General features: G+C 43.8%; 1 protein-coding gene across 17 annotated transcripts in view; it reads left to right on the forward strand.

The window, feature by feature from the left end:
- Positions 1-21,961, forward strand: part of SLC9A9 (solute carrier family 9 member A9) — a 766,376-nt gene that overhangs the window by 651,039 nt on the left and 93,376 nt on the right. Inside the window, exon 15 of one of the 17 annotated variants that reach the window (XR_006207063.1) lies at positions 15,465-16,191. The exons of 15 other annotated variants lie outside the window; for them this stretch is intronic. The gene's annotated coding sequence lies outside the window, so the exon portion shown is untranslated. Of the gene's footprint in view, positions 1-3,633; positions 3,873-15,464; positions 16,192-21,961 lie in introns of those variants that run through there. One more of the 17 variants, XR_006207066.1, reaches the window with a different exon arrangement.

The raw sequence follows: 21,961 nt of genomic DNA on the forward strand, positions 1-21,961 counted from the left end.
TTTTCACTTTGGCTTGCAGGTACACAGTCAACCTTTGGAAAGATCTGTGTGTTAAAACTAAGGTGTTTAAGCCACCAGACTTAAAGAAGGGGAGGATATTAAACCAACCTTTTTAAAAATTACTAATAGACAATGGATTTTAAATGTCTCAGGGAACATTTGGGGAAGAGTCATTATTATTCACATTTTCTTTATTGAGAGAAGCCTCAAAGAGTCTCAGCCTTATCAGCAGTGATAAGAGTAATTTATTGGCTTCTCTGAAGACAGACGTTGGATATCTCATTATGAGACAGCCTTGGCTGGACTTCTATCAAGTCTATCAACTTGAAACCAAGTTCTTGACTGAGGCCTGCATGTCTTCAAATTGAAGCCAAGTGCAAAAGGCACCAACATCCCCTTATCCCAAGTGCCTCTCTTATAAAACTCCAGATGATTAGCAGACTTTGGGTTCCTCTCGGTTTTGTGGCTTAGACTCATGGTACATCCCCTGTTCACCCAAGTGTTTCTTGCTGCTGGAGTTAAAACAAAGTCACTTCCCAGGTATGGGCATTAAAAGGGGGATGGGGAAGCTGTTTCCTTGAATGGCTCCAGCAACCAGAGATTCACAAGATCAACCTCATCAAAGGGATTTTCAAGGCCCTTTCTCTTTTCTCCCTGAGGCCATCTCAGTTTAGTAGAATTTTCACTTGTGTATGAGACAAGAAAAGGATAAAAACATTGAAGAATGTCGATTTTGTTATCATAAACAAACCTGGTATGAAGTTATGTTGAAGGAACAGACCAAAACAAGTAGATACAACTTGGCTTCCAAGTCTGCCATAGCAGTGGGCCACTAAGAATTGACGTGGCTACGGTCTTCCCATGGGGATCTTAGAGACAGTTCAGCCCTCTTCCCCCCGATTTTCCCCCTTTTCTCCTTTCAGCTGACAATAGACATGTTTTCTGGAACTCAGTGCCAATAAATGCCCAATGGAGCATTTTGGTTTAGCTTTCTAAAGACTAATCTGACATGAATAAAGTCCTTCTGCTAAGAAATGAAAGAACTAGGTTTTTTTTAAATCATATTTTTGGAAGCCCAAAGAGCACTATCAAGGCTAGCCTTGAATCTAGTCCTTTTTGGCTTCTGAGTGAGGTGAGATGAGCCTCGCAAGTTCTGTAAGGAGAATCTCACGGAGGTCACTCAGACCTGAGGTGTGGTTTAACACAACAAAATGGAGTCAAATTCTGGTTCTGTCATTAACTGTGGGACACAGAACAGTTCAGTTATAAATACACCTTTGAGGATGAGTTTGCTCATATATAAAAAGCAATGAATCATACCTTTCCAGAGTAATCGTTCTCAAATTCAGAGCTCATGTCTTATCCCTGCTTAAAACCAGACACTCCCTATTTCATAGAAGGTGACATCTGGTTCTGAGCCTGGCATTCAAGTTCCTTCATGACATGGCCCTTCTTACCTGTTCTAACCTTATTTCCATCACTCAGCCCCTCTTGACTGCCTTTTACACAAGCATTCCAAAAATACTGTGTATCTTAACTTTCCCCACCTCTGCTCCTTTGCACCTGCTATTCCCGTCCCTGCAGAAGGCCTCTCCCTTCATTCCACTTTTCCCCGCCTAAAAAGAACACCTGGAACAGGGGAAATTTTGCTCATCTTTGAAAAGTCAGTTCCAATATCACTTTCTATGAAAAACTTTCCCCAAACACTGCTCTACCCACACACCCACCCCCAGCACACACAGAGAGCTTCTCCTTGGAATCTCGGGCTCTGTGATACTTGTCTTGTTTGCTCTTACCTGTACCCTTCTCTAATTCATCTGCCCATGACCCTCATGGGCCCCTTTTTCTAATCTGCACAAAGGCTGTGAATGGGCTGGCAGAGGCCCTGGAGGAACAGGAAGGTAGCCTAGATGGCCGTGCGCAGAAGTCAGGAAGGGAAATGCCTGGATATGCAGTTGTGGCTCTGTGGGGGAAGGGCAGGATATGGTAGAAAGGAAGGGCAGGAAAGGCTGCCAAGGGGTTGTCTGTGGTGTTAGTAGTGGCTGTCTGGGGCTCAGCTGAGGTGCATTTGTACCATGGGAGGGACTCTGCTCTCTTGTGGAGGATAATTGAGAACAAGGAGTATTATGCAATTTGAACATCCAATTCCAGAAAACGTGATAATCCCTGATAGTGACCCACTTCACTTGTACCAGTTTGGCTTTTCCCTCCAGGCCTCTCTCAGGCCAGAGCCACAGTGGGCTGTCCTCAGTACAGAGAAAGACTCCTGTCCCCTGGAGGTCCTGTCCCCTGTGACAGCACTCCCTCTCTCCCCACCCCTTCTTCCCAGCTTCTGCTCCTGTCCCTCTACCTTCAGCTTCCCTTAGGCCCTCCTCTCACTATCCTTATTTCTTTCTCTCTGTCATTTTTCACTCTTTCTCTGGCTGTTTCAGGGGCCTTCTTACTCTCCCCACTCTACACACACCTCCCTCAGACATCCAGGCCTTTCCCACATCTCCTTCATTGGGCTTTTTCAGCCCTTTACTTCATTCCCTTTACTCTTTATTAGTATCAATTCCTTATTTTCTCCTTTTTGCCTTTAATATTGTTTTCTTCCTGTTTTCTGGAAGCCGTTGGCCCTTCTGTACTATCTTATTTTCTTTCTTTCTACTGCTTCATTCACTTGTCCGAAAGGCACCTCTTAAGCACGTAAGGGCAGTGCACTAAGTGCTGATGAAACAACGATTCATGAGCCCATTTCATTAAGCCGGAGTTCAGACAATCATCCAGAAGCATGGGCTGGGCCACCAGGTGGACCACGCAGACAAGTGAGGGACGTTTTCACTGGGGGATTGAGAAGAACACTAACTGGGTACAGCCAGCCTTCTCAGCATAGCTTTAAAAAACCATTTCTGCTTTCTTGCTGATTTCTATGAATTTCTGGGGTATGTTAAGCCTAAACCTTGTGTGAATAGAACAGGAAGTAGTTGGTACCATTAAAAGAGGGAACACATAGAAAACTATAGTTCAAATGGGACAGATTTTTCAAGACTCACAAATGTGCATTTGCATAAATGTCCAAAGTTAGTCAGCAAATCACAACAATTTAGGAGACGTGCAGCAGGAATGTTTTTGAAGTCACATCTGACCATAAACCGGTCCTGTGGTCACTGTGTGGGATTAGCCAGGTTTTGCAAAGGAGGAAATATGGAAAATGAACATGAAAAGATTTCCCAAGGTCACACTGAAGGCAGTGGTGAAAGGGATTAGGAGCTGAATGCTCTCTCGGGCCTATTTCTGAGCTACTAGACAACACAGCTTCCTGAATGCAGATGTTAAACAGGTTTTTGCCTTTAAAATAAGAGTAAAACATGTTCTTATTTTGGCCATATTTCAGTGCAAATCTCCTAGGGAAGAGGGGGATCCATGTGAAGGGAAATTAATTATTTGAAGCTTCTGGAATATGAATCACTCCCATTTCTCCCTGTGCCTTACTAAAGAGTGCTTTAGACTTCAGAGAGAGGTTCTCAAACTTTGCTGCTTATAAGATGAGAGCTTTTAAAAACCCTAATGCTCAGACTTCATCCAGACCAAGTCAGAATCTCTGGAAGCAGGACCCAAACATCATTTTTTTTTTAATTCTCCAATACACAGCCAACTTTGAGAAGCTGCACCTTGGGATCACCTGGGAAGCCTCAACCATTGTACCCTGTCCCCAGAGACTGTGGTTTAATTGCTTTGGAGAATGGCCTGGGGTTGTTGAAAGATCACCGAATGGTTCCAATATGCAAACCAGTTCGGGAACGGCTGTTCAAGAGTCCTGCTACTCAGAGTGTAGCTCTGTGGACCAGGTATCATTTGAGAGCTGTCTAGAAATGCAAAATCTCGGGGGTGGCTCAGTCGGTTACATATACAACTTCAGCTCACGAGCCCAGGCTCTGCATTGGGCTCTGTGCTGTCAGCACAGCACCAGTTTAGATACTTTCTCTCCCTCTCTCCCTGCCCTCTCCCCACACTGCACATGCACACACATGCTCTCTCAAAAATAAATAAACATTAAAAAATTAAAAAGAAAAGAAATGCAGAATCTCAGGCCCCAGCCCAGACCAGAGGAAATAGAGTCTGCATTTTAACAAGGTCCTCCCTCAGGTGATCTGGATGCATATTAGAGATTGAGAAGCATGCTTTTAGAGCGCTCCCCACTTCAAAAAAAATTTTTTTTTAACTTTTTACATTTCTAAACAGGGAAGGTTTATCCCCTTCTTCCAATAAGGTACAGGATAGGCCCAAAGAGTGAATCGCAGAATTTTAGAGATGGAAATAATAATGCATTCATTTGATATCCACCACAAAACTATGATATAGATACAAGCCCTGTGCCAATTTCACAGCTGACCAAACTGAGGCTGACTCCTTAGTGAACAGCTGCAAGACCACATGGAAAGGCAGAAGGAGTACTTAACCCAAGATTTCCGGAACACGAAAGCACATGCTCTTAACCACTTGGTCAGACTTTCCCAGCCTGTATGCCAAACACTCTGGATATGTTACAGATGTACCATGATATTGATCCCCTCAGCGGCCCCTATCAGCCCAGCAGGGCCTGGGGTGGCCACCCACTAGAGAAAAAAGATTAGGAAACTCTGCTCTAAATTACACTTTTTCCAAATTATACTTTTTGTGTCTTGTCCAACAAAGAAGCTGTGTCTCCTAGGGCTCAAGTAACTGACTTGCCTACGGTCATGCAGCTACTTAAAAACACTACAGGCCCAGGGCCCAGGAGTCTCCACTGCCTGCATGCCTCCTCCCACTAAGTGGTGTTTCTTCTTCAGCTGTGGTCCCCAGACCAGGAACGTCACCATCTTCTGGGAATCATAAGAAATGCAAAAGTTCAGGTCCCACACAGCAAGCTGTCTTAGTAAGCCCTCCAGGCGATCCTGCTGTCTGCCTGTTTGAGAACCAGTGTGCTAAGGCAAGCAGCCCCGATGGCCTTGCCAGTGTGCGGGCTTGCAGCTCCTGTGCTTGAGTCCCTGCTACAGCTGCAGCTTCTCTGCAAAATAAAGATTTCGAAAGGGGCTTAGCTTTGAACTAAGCTGAAATTTACATGCTGATTTAATCTTCTTAGGGCCTTCTTTACCTCTCAGAAAAGAGCTGTAATGCTTTAGAAAAGAGAAAGTAAATGATGGATAACAGATAAAATATTAAACACTCTTTCCATGCCTTCAACCCACTTTCTGCTAGGACAGCAAATACATGGCCATCGGAAACGGAGAATGAAACTGACATTCCTTGAACACATACTGTGTGCTAAGCATCAGGCATACAGTGATACAAGCATGCATCATCTCAATGAATGCAGTGATCCCTGTCTAAAAAAAATAGGGAAACTGAGGCTCAGAGAGATGAAGTGACTTGCCTAAGATTATAAAGTAGCAATGGCAGCCCCAGGGTTTGTCTCACTGCCCATGCTCCTGTGTTCTTGCCCTCCAGCAAGAAAGGTAAAGAGTTTAGGACACACGCATTACCTGCAACAATTGGTTTCCAAATTTCTCAGAGCAAGCTCCCAAAACGGATCCATCTACTCAGAGCCCCCCAGGATGCCTAACTTAACAGCATTTTCCTGCATTCTGTGTTTTCACTGCACTATGGAAGCTGCTCTCAAAGTGTAAGAATAAACCAGCCAAGGAATTCATTCAGCCGTGCTTGAGCACCCTGAAACACTTAGAAATTTATTCCTCAGGACACCTGTGTGGCTCAGTCATCGAGCCTCCTACTTTGGCTCAGGTCACGATCTCACGGTTTGTGGGTTCAAACCCCACTTCGGGCTCTGTAATGATACTTCAGAACCTGGAGCCTGCTTAGGATTCTGTCTCCCTCTCTCTGCCCTTCCCCTACTTGTGTTTTCTCTCTCTTTCTCTCTCTCTCTGTCTCTCTCTCAAAAATAAATAAACATTAACTTATTTTTAAAAAGAAAAGAAATTTATTCCTAACTGGCAGCATCTGTCCCAAGGCAGCAGGTCCTCTGTTGCCAATGCCCTGCTAGCAGCCTTGAGTTTGGCTCTTCAGAAGGCCAGGGAAGCTCTTTGCCACATCCTGAACTTGGGAAATGAATCCCCAAGAGAAAGAAACACACGAAGATAGTGCTAGTGAGCCACATCCTCTCCACCTCCCCAGTAAGAGCTCATGTTCCTGCTACGAAATGCAACAAGGCTCGGAGCTATAATCCAATAAGTAGAGCAAAAAGGACACTGACTAACTCAAGCACAGAAGCAAACAGACACCTGGGGAAGGACCAGCGTTGGGCTGTAAATCCATACAGACTCCCTTCCCTGTTTGCCCAGTACCTGCCCAGCATAAGCTCTAAACACCCACTTTCTAGTCCTGTTCATCCACAAGGTGGACACACAGTGCGATGAGGCTTCAACACTTGGTCCAAACAGATAAACCCTGCAGAGAACTCAGCAGGCAAAACAAAAGTTGTGTCTCACCTTTCTCATTCATGCAAGGAGAAAGCCATTCTCCACTCTGAGTAATTTTGATTGAACTTCATGCTTTTGCTGAAATGCAGGTTACTTCTATAAAGGCCCCCACGGACCGCGTTCCCTCTTGTTTGAGGCTGAGTCAGGCCTGGGACTCTTTGAAAACCAAAGGTTTTCAAAGCCCAAAGGTTACTATTTACTTGCCACTATTGGGACTCCAGGATCCACTCCTCATTTCCCATTCCAAGTGCATGTACCGCCACCATAGCTGACACTTGATTAAAATCAAGAAAAAAGTGATTCAGACATGATGGGCAATGCCATATTATTTCAGGCCCTTGAAACCGGAGGGACAATGGAATGACCCACAATAGTAGCCAAATGCCTGAAAGCCAGGGGCCTCACTTCTCAGTAGGGAAAGAAAGGTGCCAACAGCAGCTGCGAGAAGGAGTGTTGGGGGTGGAGGACAGGAGCCCTTGCAAATTTTGCTCAATTGTTCCTCTTCACATTATGAAAAGACGTTGCTATGTAATTATAATAGTGTTGGAAATGGTCTGAAGCACAATCAAAAATCACTTGGCTAAAGAAAGCATGAAAGGGAGGGGGAAATGGTCTAGAAAAGGGTATAGGTGGCTAGGTTAGCTGTGAAGATGGATATGAGAGGTTGTGGCTACATTGTCTGTTATAGCATCCTCTGTGGAGTGGTAGGGGGAAGCAGAATTTCTTTAAAGAAGGTTTTCAACACTGCCTTAGGGTCAGTTAACATATATAGAGCATAATATCATGGACTATTTTATTTAACCTTCCCCAAACCATTCATCATTCCCACACAACAGAAGAGGAATCTGAGGTTCAGAATGGTTAATGGGCTAGCCGGAGATCACAGAACTGATCAGTGACATGGTAGTTTCTTGAATGCAAGTCTGTACTCTTCGAGCTGCTACTGTTCTCTGTATCATGAAACCCACCTAAAGGTGCCTACAGGGACAAGGCAGGCAGTACAGATAAGGGGAGCTACCAGATTTGGGGGGGGGGGAAGTAAAAGCAATCGATATGTGGCTTCATCAGGTTGGTGGGGGCTATGGCAAAGTGGAGAAATATAGACAACATCTAAAGTGAACAGCTGGGACTCAGAAGCAAGGGACTGTTACCTTTCAGGAGTGCAGACTCAACTGCCAGATCTGCTGATTGTTCAAGAAAAGCTGGAAGTCAGATTTTTAGATAAGCTTTTGTTTGTTTTAATGTTAGCTCAAAAAAATCTTAAACATCAGACGTTTGCCTGTTCCATCAACAGGAAAAACAAAACCTATCTGCAAACCAAATTCAGCTCCTGGACTGCCAGAGGTAATCTCAAGCTTTTTCTAAACCAATAATATCAAATCATTAAATTTTGGCATACGTAGGACCTCAGTGATCTTCTGATCAGCTCCTCTACTGTGCAGATGAAAATGTTACAAGTCATAAGCACAAACTGAAATTGTAAATAATAATCTTAATGATAATGTTATTTTAGACATAATTCCATTTCCCACATGGGCCATGTGCAGAAAGAGCACAGCATGTTGTCCCACAAAGCCTGGAATCCAGTCCTGCTAAATAGGAGCTGTGTGACCTTACACAAGTAACTTAACTGCTCTGAGCACCCAATTTCTTCATGTGCAAAATGGAAACATGGCATGTAAATTACAAATCCATAAGAATTAATTAAGGCAATTATTAGGGGTGCCTGGGTGGCTCAGTGGGTTGAGCATTCAACTGTTAATTTTGGCTCAGGTCATGATCCCAAGGTAGTAGGATCGAGCCCCCCACGTAGAGCTCCACCCTGAGTGTGGAGCCTGCTTGAGATTCTCTCTCCCTCTGCCCCTCTCCCCTGCTCACGTTCTCTCTCTCTCTCTCTCTCTCTCTCTCTCTCTCTCTGCCTCTCAAATAAAATTTAAAAATAATAAAATAAGGCAATTATTAGAAGTTATAGTATATAAGGCCTGTTGGTCAAGGCCTTCACGATTGCTACTGCCCATCCTTCTCCCCTCCACCCAGCCTTGTCTCTGAATTTCTTTTCTTTTAGTATTTGGACAGCCCATTTAGAATCCAGCCAATTTCCTTATAAAGTTCATGTAAAATAGAAGCTGGAATTTCTAATTTTATCTGATACAGACTCCTCCACTAGATTTCTCTGCTTCCTTGTCACACACTTACTAAGTACCTTGTTGGGCAATAGTCTTGCCTTGTCAAGATTCGAAAATGCACTGTAAGGATGTGAGTGAGGCTTACCTGACTCTAGAGGAAAAACCCAGATTGTTTTCTTTCCTGAGTGGGAAAAACCCAGTTCTTCCCTACTGTGTTTCATTCTTGTGAGCCCCTTTTACTACTCACATAGCACACCACTTCTGATACTTCTGGTCACCACATGTGTGCTGGTTTTTCCACAACAACAAGCAAGTCTCAGACACCAGCTGGATATCCGACAGTTAAAATGACACTATGTACCCAGAGATAGCATCAGATCCCACAGGGAAGGGCTCAGTCCCACAAGACTGCCCCCCACCTTCAGACACCAGTCACAAGTCCAAGCAGTCACCCGCGTTTCTAACCAACCAGCTACAGATCAGAGATTCCAATGACCCCTCCTCAGGTTCAATGCATTTGCTAGAAAGGTTCACAGAACTCAGGAAAACACTTAACATAGGTTTACCAGTTTGTTAAAGGTTTTGGTAAAGGATACAGATGAATAGACAGATGAAAGGTACATAGGGCGAGTTCTTGGAGCACAGAACCCGAGCACAGAAGCTTTTATTCCCGTGGAGCTGGGGTACGTCACCCTCCCCATGTGGATGTGTTCACCAACTTGGAAGCTCTCCAAACCCCCTGCTATTGGGATTTTATGGAGGCTTCCTCACATAGACATGACCAATTATTAGCTCCATTTTGAGCCCCTCTCCCCACTCTGGAGAGTGAAGGGTGGAGCTGAAAATTCCAAGCTTCTAATCATGGCTTGGTCTTTCTGGTGACCAGCCCCCATCAGGGAGCCTACCCAGAGTTGCCTCATTAGAACAAGAAATGTTCCTAGCACTCTTATCACTTAGGAATTTACAAGAGTTTTAGGAGCCCTGGGTCAGGGCCAGGGCAAAGACAAATATTAGGACAAGTGGTACTCCTACAACTCTGATCACTTAGGAAGATACAAAGTATCAGGAGCCCTGGGTCAGGAGCCCAGTGAGGAGTGGGGAGGAGACAGAGACCAACGTACATATTTTCTATTATCTCACACCTACTATAGGCATTTGCCAGTTGAAAGCAGGCAGAAAACCAAACTCCTACATTCTCTCCCCCTTCCTCCATCAGTTGCCTACATTCAGCGTGTTCTTTCCCACTGTAAACACCAACAATTACAAGAGAAGGTAGGCAATTTGGGTTTAGTTTTTTTTTTAGTTTTACCTGAGGTTAAGTGAATCCCACAGCAATGAAAAATCAATACTGTATTTGGCCAAATAGACATTATTAAAGCATCTAGATTAAATGAAATATAAATAATAGTCCATTGATTTTTTTATCCAACTTTGTGATTTAGTTTACAAGAAACAATTATTCTCAATACACCAAGAACTTGACTTGGCTGAGTGTATTCTACAATATTTTATAGGAATTTATGTTTTATCATCCCATCTTATTTGTTCTGTTTGTTTTTACACATGTGTATAAGCAAATAAGTTTATAAAATTTTTTTTTTTTTTTTTTTACTCCGGTCCCAGTTGAATGCTTGATTTGAACAATAAATACCTCCTGCAAGGGTAACAGAGAAATTTAAGACATTGACTTTTGCTAAAAGATAAAATTCTTCAGTATGAGTAAATACTGTAGGAATCGTATTTTAAAATCTGATCATGGGGATTAAACCAACTTCCAATTCTGAGACTACCCAGTGCTTGAGTGTCACATTGTTCAGGAATTTACAATTCCAGGCCAAATATGACTCAGATAAGCTCTCGTGATTGACACTAACCTACTAAAATTCACAACCACCAACCTCGGTCTCAGATCACATTCAACAACACAAAGCGAACTTGCACGATGCCCAGTCCTCAGGTGGATTCCATCTTGAAGATCCTTTTTCCCATAAGCACTGAGGATACTGAAGGCAATTATCAGGAAAATGTCAATTATGCCAATAACAGAACAGCCATAGAATTATAAACAGCATGAATTAGCCTCCCCTTCTCAGCCATTTCTAAAAATATCTATTCATGACCTATCTAAAGGTGTGATGGCAAAGCTAACTTTATGCACATACTATTGATTTTTGGCAGAATGAAGTCAAATAATACTAAAACAAGTATAAGAATGAGGAATACATGCAGATACACATATCTGCCAGGCCACTTGTTAAACTCTGCCTGAACCAGTGCATACAAGTAGGTCATTGAAAGTCAATGCAAACCGGGGCAGCTCCCCTGGCAGGAGACATTAACCTGCAGGAGGAATCTTGCAGACAAGTGATACATTTTAGCCAAGCAGCTATATATTTTATTTATGAATTGATATAAGCATAGAGATATATGGGGAGAGGAATGCACATAATATGTATCCTTAAACACACTCCAAAATAAAGACAGATGAGAAGAGAAATGCATACCCACACATTCACCAATTTAATGGGGGGGGGGGGGGAGGTTCTCCATCTCCAACCCCTCCAAAAAAAAAAAAAAAACCATAAAGGAAAGAAAGAAATCAGAGCTCTAATTACAGCTCTGGGGCCTATAATGTGGTTAGTGGCTTCTATTTTGTCCCCCAGGAGATGTAACATTAACCAGCCCCAGGCTCCTGTCTCAGTTAAGATCACCTTTGCTGTAGCCACAGCAGTGACCTCAAGCACAGAGGGATCTGGGGACTCACATATGCCACTTGGTCCAAAAGGCACCAGGGTCTTGCAATTTGGGAAAAGGATCCTGAAGGGGACAGATTTCTCTTCCTAGGTGTTTACTTAGGTGTGAACCCCATTTGAGACAGTGGAACATACATTTGCTTCATCACAAAATGTGAGGTCAGGAAGAACCTTCAAGATCATCTAATCCACACCCCTCATCTTACAGCTCTAGGATGTCCTCCAGCTACAAGGGCTGTTCCACAAACACAGGAAAGCACAGAGGATCTTCGTGTGGCCAGGAGGAGGCAGGATATAGCAGAAAGCACAGGGGCTCTGGAACTAGGCCAAGTTGGGTTCCAGTCACAGATGAAGGCATTAAGCCAAATTCCCTAACCTTTCTGATCTGGTTTACTCAGCTATACATGGAAATGACAGTGTAAGTCTACCAGTTGTCACCAGTAGTTCAGAAATCCAAACTGCCCTGAAATCCAAAGTGCTTCCTAATCCATGTGATAGCAAAGTCAGCCGAGACTGAACTTAATCAGAGGTAAAATCTAACCTAAAGTGACAAGGCTACATATCATCCTTATTTATTCCATGGCAGCCAAGCACCATGCCAGGGCCTGGTACAGGGGATTCTAAGCCAAACAGAAGGCCTCTGGCTCTGTGTTCTCCGTGTGCTCAATGGAGGGGCTTCTGCTGCTTTGAAACTCCTGGCTCTTGCCTGCTGTTCCAGTTGGAATAGCAGGTTAGGCCAGGAAGGAGCCCAGAGGATGACCCTTGTTTGTGAGAGCAAAGGAACCTATGTGAGAGTCCCCTCAAGCCCTACCCTCCCTGGCTCAGAGCAGAGGTGCGGGTGACAGTCTCTTCAGCTGGACTCGCTTTGCAGCTCATACTGGCTCAACTACAAAATTTCACTGTGGCATTTCTTGATTTTTTTTTCCCCCTTTCAGAAAGGAAAGTGGAAAAAGAGGCTTGTAGCTTCATGGAATTTTTTCATTCTGTAATAAATAATAAATTTGAAAGAAGGAATAGTATCTCAAAAGAAAAAAAAAATCAAAGTTACACTGCAAAAAAACGCTTCAAGAGAGACTTTTTAAACCTGTGCTGTGGGAGCTGGGTTGCACTTGTGAACTTGTGATTGCTGTATTTTTCTCTCCATTACTGGGTAGTTTTAAGTTAGTTTGTGCTTTTCTTTCCTGATGTCTCAAAGCCAAGATCCTCAGCCTTTTCCTTTCTGAATGCTGACCCATAAGGTTTCCTTCCAGTGCTGGAGAGAACACCTGGCTTTGGTACACCATCGAGGACAGCTCACGAGTGAGTCCAGTGAGAAATATAATGTGTAGTAGAGGGGGCAAGGTCCTGCTCAACGTAAGCCCTGCCACCTGGGCTTCTGCCACACAAGCTGCATCGCTTTGAGACCAGGAGAGTGTTAGTCAGCAGGAACCATCTAAGCAAACATCACCAAGTAAGACTAAGCCTCATCAGCTTAGCATTTTGGTGAACAGACACTGACAGTCAAATCCTGTGGGAGTGGACGCTGGGAGGGTGTGATGGAAACAGGGTGTGAGGCCAAGGAGGGCACTGCTCAAAAGGAGGGTGACAGGGAGCGAAAGATAAGCTCCACCAGCCTCACTGGTCATCTTTAGGCAAGTCAGCACCCTCCCTATTGCTAAGGTACCTGTGATGCTGCAGGGCAGGGTTACCCGGATTCCCTCAACCCCAAGCTCTTGTGTCCTCAGTTGAATCCATGGCATTCTAGTCCACATGCAACAAACATTTTTTGAGCATTGATTTTGTGTCAGGTCCCAGTCTAGGCAATGGGAAGACATAAATAAAGCACAGCCCTTACCCTGAGGGACTCAAAGCTTTCACCTGCCTAAAGATGTCTGGGCAATATGATTTTATTAATTCCCAAAGTGGGTCTAGGAGTCTAGGAGACAGAAGTCTAGGAGAGAGAAGAGGTAAGGAGGATAGGTCCTATCTAAATTTGAGAAACACTGCTTACTTTACAGTGTAGAAGGGTCTCAGCCATAAAGAGATGTGCTTAATTTCGTGACTTATTTAGACCCAGAATCCATTTATCATGTAATGTGTCTTAACATCATAAGGTGCTTAATCTGCCATGAAACATACTTTGGGACCCAACCCATCTGCTTCGTTTCAGCTAGATGTGCCTTAGAATTCAGAATTTGGGGGTGTTATCAAGGTAAACTAGTACACCCCCCTCTCTATGCAATTTGTGATGACTGAAGACTTCTTCAGAGAGGAAACAGAGAATATCTAGCTCCATTAGACATCCATGCCTGCCAGCAGGGTTTGAGGACTAATGTTTTCCCATCTGACTCTGGAGACTGGGACCGGGTGACTAGACTCCAACTTGTTTCAGCCATATTTGTCCCTTTGCTCATTTAACAAAAAAAATATATGTACTGAGAACCTTTTATGGAAGTAACTACATTGAAACTGTGTATTCTCTGTCATCTGAGAACTTGCAGACTACCTGGTAGGGGGAGGGGAGGACTGACCAGTTGACAGGCAATTTGAAGGTGTGATAAATGCCATAATCAGGGTGACCATACATCCTGGTTTGCCTGGGTGAGTCCCAATTTACACCTGTTGTCCATGCATAATATGTACAGGTGCCCCCTTTTACTCCCATGAGTGTCCTAGCTTTGACAATAGATTACACAGCCCCCCTAGTTATAGTGGGTTCAGGATGTAGAAGTCCAGAGGAGGGAGAGTCACAGTGAGCTTCTCAGAGGCCTTGACACCTGAGTTGAGTCCTGAGTAACTGAGGAGGAAGAACTAGCCAGGGACAGTGGAAGACTCAGCACTCAGGTGGAGGAAACAGAAGTGCAAAGAATAAGAGAAGACAGGACTCAGCACATGCAATTACATTTCAAGAGGCAGGAGATGGGTCTCAAAGGGTCCAGTTTAGACTCCTCAGGGCCACAGGAAGCTTTCAATAGGGTTGTAGGTAGGGAAGTACCATAATCTAGTTAACATTGCAGAAGAACCACTCTGGCTGCGAATGGAGGCAGGCAGTGAGCTGGGGCTGCTCAGCAGAACCCCAATACCAGTGAGGAGACTGTTGCAGCCACTGAGAAGAGAGGGGCTGACAGCCTGGGTGACAGCAGCAAGTTGTGGGCTAGAGAGAAGTGGATGGATGGATGGATGGATGGATGGACGGACGGACAGGGAAGTCTTTGGCAGGTGGAATAGACAGAACTTGGTAACTGATTGATCAATTGTGATGTAGAAGTGAGAAAACAGAGTTGAAGGTCAGACCCATGCTTGAGCTTGAGCATGACAGTGCATGATGGAGCTTTTAATGAGACAGGGAGCATGGGGGGAAGAACAGGTCTTGGGGAGATGGAGACAAGGAAGTCAATTTCGGTCAGAACAAATGTGAGGTGCCCTTGCTGTGTCTTGGCCTTTTTTTCCAGAGCTTCAGAGCTGATAGGGTGAAGACAAAGGAACATTTTTTAAAAATATTCAGAAACATTCTTGAAACTGAATAAAACAAAAAGCCAAGTCAAAGGGTACCAGAGCAGCCTTGTTACTGGCACGACATATCACTGGCTGCTGTTGTTTGGGAGGCAGTAAAATTAAGCCTCCAACACCAAGCTCTTCTGTTTGGCCCTACAACAGAGCAGGTGTAGAAGCATCCCTCCATCCACCCTTCATACAGAACCCTCTGCCTCCAGCCTGTGCTACCACTGACAACCCAGCTGAGCAGACCAGCAGCTATCAAGTGGCCCTAGTCCTTCTTCAGGCTGAGGCAGGCTCACATTCTGACAATGGAACGCTCTCCAAGCCATTTACCAGACCTCTGAGCCTTCCACCAGCAGTGGCAGTTCTCTTGCAACCACATCCTCGCCATCTCTGGGGGCATGATGCAAGTTGGATGAGGGCAGAAGCAAGGGTATTTGGTTTGCTTTTGGCCAGAAAGGATCAGAGCTTTAAATTGCCATGACAGCCCTTGGATCTTCCAAAGTCATTTAAAATTCTCTACTTGATTGTCTCGCCATTGTGGCTTTAGGCTCTTGGCTCAAAGTGTATTGGTATTAGTCATGTGGGTTATGGTCTGAGAAGTTAAAATGACTGCATGTGTGTAATGATTCTACTCTTTCCACACAAAGAACAAGAATTGCTTCATGGAACGTCACTGGCAACAGGACTCTGCTCAGCAGTGACGCAGTAGCAGGAGGCATCCCGTCTAGAGCAGTGATGAAATCATCTCACTCAAAACCGTCTGGTTCAGGGACTGGAATGAGCTTATTGTCTGGAACCCTGAGCCATCTGCAGATGTATTACTCACCCCCCACCCCCACCCCAGAGGCTTCCTGCCGGAATCCAGAGGGCCAACCTTTGCATGCAAGCAAGAAAATTCCGAATTCAGGTCTCATTTCTTAAGTTGTTACAGTGACCCAGGGCCAAGGAACATCCTTTAAAGGACGCCTGGAAAGAATTCCTGGCCCTGAAAATGCACATCAGTAGGACCTGAACTGTGTATTTCTATTTCATTCAGCAGACCCAGGAAACCTGTGGGCATTTGGATTTTATAAAGTGTGATGTGTTCTTTGGGTTTTGTTATAATGGGAGTCTAGGCTTAGCTTTTTAGTCCATGCTCTCTCTGTGTATAGCTGGAATTACAATCATCATAATCAAGCATTTAAGCAAACAAAAATAATCATTTGAAAGCTATTTTCCATAAGCTCTTTAGTTCTCAATTCACTACAATTCTCTTCAGAAGGAAATGTTCCTTTTTTTCCTATTGTAGTACTGTCCACAGTAGAAGCAATGACCAGTTCTCCACACATAAAATTAATTCCATTTCAGATTTTCTGAATAAAAACAAATCGATCAAAAGCCTAAATTTGTTTTTCTTCCAAGAAGGCATTTTTTTGGTACAGGCAAAAATCTACTTGTGAACACCATCCTAGTTATACTTAAAAGTAAGCACTTCATATAATTTTGAGCCCTCCTGGAAAACCCAAATTGTTTTCTCTTGGAATGTTTTAATCTCTAAAATCCCCTTTGGGGTCCCCGTCATGCAATTCTCTTAACCCAGGCCATTTCTAATTAAAGTGCAAACGTCCATAAATGCAATGATTCTATAAACTCACTATTATTCCATTACCACTGAGGGACAAGGTGCTGAACAGAAAATGAGGAAATGATTGTACTGGCCTGTAGGAATAGCAGCAATGGGAATTATTCCAAACCCTGAGGGAACAGCTATAGAGTCAGTTCCTTCATTGTGTAGGCCAAGAGAGAAAATTTGCAAGGATAACTCAAAACAATGGACAATCTGCTCCAGGTTCTTTCAACTTCAGGAACCTGTGAATCATAAAAATGAAACACAAAACTCACACCAGAAGCTAGCAATGGGAAGCACAGGAAAAGAATTCCCAGAGTATAAAGAAGGGGTGAAAGAATTTTTCCTCTCAATCTGTAGCACCCTTTGATGTCTGCCCCTTGAAAGGCTATTTTTTTAGTCCTCAAATAAATCAGTTTGCTTTATTAGCAGTCTCCTAAATCGGCAAAGAAAAATTTTGTGCCCGAAGTATGAGCTGGCCAAGTCAAAGGTCAAGCACCGAAGAAGAAATGTCAGCCTTGCCACCTCTTCCGAGTCAACACCAACTGCCCATCGAGAGCTACCTTGCTGTGAGTTCTAGGGCCTTCCCTGCTTGCCAGCAATTATCCCCATCTCACGCCAGCCCAGCTATCAGGACAGAGAAGGACCTGAGAGATGGAGATGGTGACCCACACCTTGTGAGGTCCAGAAATAGGGGAGCCACATTTTGCTTTAAGACTTCTAATGATGTGGGTTATAATGACTCAAAGGTGACCTGCACTGGCCCCGGCTTTCACAGTCTGTCAGACACTATGCAGTTTGATTCTGAAGAGTTTGGAGTTAATCTGAGTTATTTGCTTCCTGATGTGGGGGGGGCGGGGAGCACGGGGGGACACCAGAAGATACCATTCTGATGGTTATATGCAGTCATTGAAATCTGCTGTGGTGGCTTTCCAGCTCCACTTAAATCTAGAACTGCATCCCTAAACTGAGAAATACCAATGGGAGATAAAGAATATCACTCCACACTGCAAAACAATATAACCTTACCCTGAGCAAGAACACTCTGTGAGTCTCCAGCTGAAAGGAAGTTTGGGAGCTGGAGGGGATGTTACCAAGTGGTAAACTTCAGTGATCAGTGGGGACCTTGGGCACGGCCTGTACTGACAACGCCTTAGCTTCCTTTCAAAATTTTAGATTTACTCAGAGGGCTCTGAATGGTGTCAGGAGTCCCGCGGCCCCACAGAAATCAACAGAAAGAGTCCTGGAACGCTTGGATTGGCCTCCTCCAAATTCTCAAGAAGGCCACAGAGCTTCTATGTCTGGCGGCGCCGTGCACATGGGCCCAGGGCCTTGCCTTAGCTCCCAGGCAGGTGCTAGGAAGGTTTATTGAGACCCTCACGCCTTCTCTACCACGACCACCTCCAGAGTACACACACACACCTTTCTTTGCAAACACTCTTAAAATTGGCAACAAAAAAAGAAATTCAATTAGGAGAAAATTACAACTGTTATTCAGTCAGCAGATGGCATGTGTAATATGAAAATTCTCCAAGCTTCCACAGTCACCAATTTTGAAAGCCCTTGACCTCTCTTTTGTTGGATGAAAGAGAAAAGAATCTTTCAGTTCTGCTTGCATTACTAACCTCTATATTCGAAACTCTCCTGGGTTCTGGGCTACAAGCCACATCTCATACTCTCTCAACTGTGTATCCAATTCCTAAAATGCTTGAAACACTACTGCTTATGAATGGAAACTCAAAACTATAAGAGAAACTGGGGATGGTGAGAGACCTCAGTTCCTCTTCTACAGCATCCCTATTTTCCTTTCCTTTTCCTCAAACAACCAGTGATACATGGGACAAAATGTTAAAAATCCAACCTTTGCAAATAGAAATCTCCAGGAAATTCTCTCATGGCAAATACCAAATGGTGGGCAATTCTCCCAACCCAAGCCCGTGAGTCTTGGCACAAAGTTTCTGGGCTACAGTCACCTATTGGCGTGATGGCCTCAGGTGTGAATGGTGCCGAAGAAGCCTCAGAGAATTCAGAAAAGTGCAGGTCTTTTCTAAGACCTCCTACGAGTCACCTCTCATGACTCTTTTCAAGTCCATTGAGCTCCAGAATCAAAGAGATAGAGAGTCAAGCTGGCAGTACAGCAGCCTGAGTTCACCTCCTGGCTTTACCACTACCTAGCTGTGTGGCCGTGGGATGGCTCCTTTGTCTCCCTGTGCCTCAGTTTCCTCACCCATAAAATGGGAATAATGAAAGAGGTACCCCCTAGGATTAAAGGAGATCATTCATGTAAAGTGCTTAACACAGAACTTTCAACATACTTAGTGTTTAATAAATGCTAGACACCATTAACACTGCAATTCTGAGCCAGAGGGTCAAAGAGGGGTAAATTTACTGCTTTTTATTCTAGCTCAGGTCAGAAACTCAACTACGTTACATAGAATTTGAAATCAGGAGGTAAGAATAGCAGGTACTCCTCTATACTATAGAAAGGCCCATTGAGGAGCGCCTGCGTGGCTCAATCAGTTGAGCGTCCGACTCTTGGTTTCAGCTCAGGTCATGATCTCAGTTTCATGCCCTGCATCAGGCTCTGTGCTGGCAGCGTGGGGCCTGCTGGGGATTCTCTGTCTCCTTCTGTCTTAACCCCTCCCGCATTCGCACGCTCTGTCTCTCTCAAAAATAAATAAAAGCTTGAAAAAAAAGAAAGGCCCATTAACATCAGCATATATTTATTTTCCTATCCCTTTTTGTAGTTAATCAGCAGGGATTGCAAGGATATTTGAAACCTCACATACAGCCAAAGGATGTGACTGTCTGTATCTCACTCATGTGATCAACAGAAAGTTTTAGTAGGTTTGGCAGCTCACCCACAAATGATCACTTCAGTGTGGGGTGGGGGAAGCCCTGAAAGCAAGGACCCGTCCACCATTGCAGAGTGGTTTTCATGGGCTTCAAATTTTTGTCTAAACACTAAGATGGAAATCTCCAAAGACCTAGTTTCCTTACCAGATTCTGATTCCTAAGATTCAGGTTGAGCTGGAAATGCCCTCAAAGTAATCGCATTTCTGAGAAACAGCCAATACTTCCTACCCATGACCACTACTGAGTAGCAGAGGAATGTAAATGAGGGAAAACTCTCCATACTGCTAAAATATTTAGAGAGGAATTCTGGCTGAAGGTCACAATCAATTCAGCCTTCCCAGTTCCTCGGGGTGATTTCAAATTGGGTTTCAAAAAGAGGCCAAGAGCCAAATCCCACAGAAATTTCTGGAGCTGGCATTAAATGAATCTTGCACAGAACTCCTAGCAGCGGTTAGATATTAACAAGGAGAAAAGAACAATTATCGTTTGGGACTCCAAGTGCCACTTTATGTCACTTTAAAGAATGAATAGACTTCCAGCTCCACTCAGCTGTCTGCTCACAATTACAAAGCAATGGTAAATAATCATGGCAAATGGAAGGTTTGATTTAGGAGAGTGAGATTGTATAACGACTCAGTGCTTTCTCTTCCTTTTCTGTGGCAAGCGGGACAGCGCCTGCCACCGGTTTGGCATACATCCAGATCTGTGACTTACAAAAAAAAAAAAAAAAAAAAAAAAAGGCCCTGGAACTGTTTGTTAAAGCAGACACACAAACACACAGAACAAACCTACCAAAACATTTTTTATTATTTTTACAAGGGGAGAATAACCATATTATGAGACATGGTTTAACTTGCTCTCCAGTGGATTTTCCTAGCCAAAGGATCATATTTGTCCAGGCCAATAAAATTTCTGAGTGGTTTTAATAGAAAGTATGTCTTTCCATTTTCTCAGTACATTGGTTTCTGAGTACGCCATCTGAGCTCCACTCCCGAGAAGATGTATTGATATGGCAGATATGGGCAGTACTTCTTTCCTTTTGCACCCATAATTCACTAGAAGGGGAAGGCAGGTTTTATACTTGCTCTGAAAGAGGTCTAGATCCTGAACAGTGAAGACTTTGATCTAGGGCCCAAAAGCATCTTATCCAAACATGCATTCATTTAATCTTGCAACTCAAGAGTGACGGACCCTTCCAAAGTGGTTCAGGAAGACCAAAGGGACAGAGTTGGGGCACACAGAAGGGACTTGCAAGTATGCCCAAGGAGCCAGTTATCTGTGATACCCAGTCTCAGGAGAGAAGCTTTGCCTTTCAGAGAGGCAGGAGGGGTAATGTAAAGCATTCCTAAGGCAGGCCGTCTCCTCTCAGGGCTTTCCAGGGGAGTGAGGTTTTGTATACTGGAAAACATAACAGCAAAGGAGAGCCGCCTTGGGAGATCCAGGCAGACTGGAATCTCTGGCTGCAGTTTTTCCCACCTTTCCTTCCAGGGGCCAGTCCAACCCTACTCATCTCTCTCACCCCATCCCTAGGACTCCCATCCAGTGTCATTTCCCATGACTTTATTTCTTGCCAACTAAATCCCAAATAAAGTTTAGGCTTTAGATAATACCTTTCCCAAAATAATTTACATGTTAACGGAAAACTCTAAAGGCTTTTCAAGTCTCAGTAAAATTCAGTAAACATCGATTAGGAAGGCTCATTTCTGCTTATGGGGCATTAATCACTGCAGATACAAAAAGGAATGAGAAAATGTTCCTCCCTCAAGGAGCTCACAGTCTAACAGGAGAGGAGATGTATAGTCAAAAAATCCTGATATATTATCATCAATGTAATCAGAGAGGTCTGAGTGAAAGCCTGTGGGAGCCCCAGTGAAAAAAATCCTCTAGTTAGAATACAGGGATATACACAAAGAGGAACTATTTGCATTGAGCTGTATGCCCATTAGGACTGTGTTTGGCTGCATATAACAGAAAAATCTAAATAACCATGGCTTAATCAAAATAGAAGTTTTCATCTCATGTAAAAGAAGTCCAGCATTAAACAATATAAAGCTGGTAATAGATTTCCATGATGTCATCAGTATTTCTCTGGTCCTTCTATCCTTCTCCTTTATAGTCCTGAGTATACAGCTTCTGCCCTCAAGTGTACCTTATAGCTTCTATATGGCTGCTGGAACTCCAGACAGCTCATTTAAGTTCCAGGCAAGAATGGAGAAACATCAAATTTCATGCTGTCTTTAAGGAGCTTCTCTAGAAATTCTACCCAACAAACTTTTTCCATTTCATTGGCCATTCAATCTGCTGAGGAAATAGAACCTCCTTCTGTTGTAAGGAGGAAAGGGAGACTGGATATTGGCTAGGCAAATACTAGCAATCTATTCCACAGGATTTAAAGAATAAACAGGTCTCCCTGAAAGACAAAGTAAGGAAGGACATCCTCAGTAGTGGAAGTAGAACATTCAAAGATAAAAATCTGTAAAGTATTTGGTGGATATGGGAATTGTGGCAGCCTAGAAAGGCCTTCCGTGTCAACCTTAGTAAATCAACCTTGTTTCGTTGTTGTTGTTTTTTTAAGTCAGTGGATTTTCTAATTTTGGGTATGTACTGTGGTTATTGTTCATAGGAACCCTTTTATCTGGATGGACTTCTGTGGAAAAACTAAAAGAGAAGCAGCTTAGCTCA

The sequence above is a fragment of the Panthera leo genome, chromosome C2 (assembly GCF_018350215.1).
Source record: "Panthera leo isolate Ple1 chromosome C2, P.leo_Ple1_pat1.1, whole genome shotgun sequence".
In the NCBI taxonomy this organism is placed as follows: Eukaryota; Metazoa; Chordata; class Mammalia; order Carnivora; family Felidae; genus Panthera; species Panthera leo.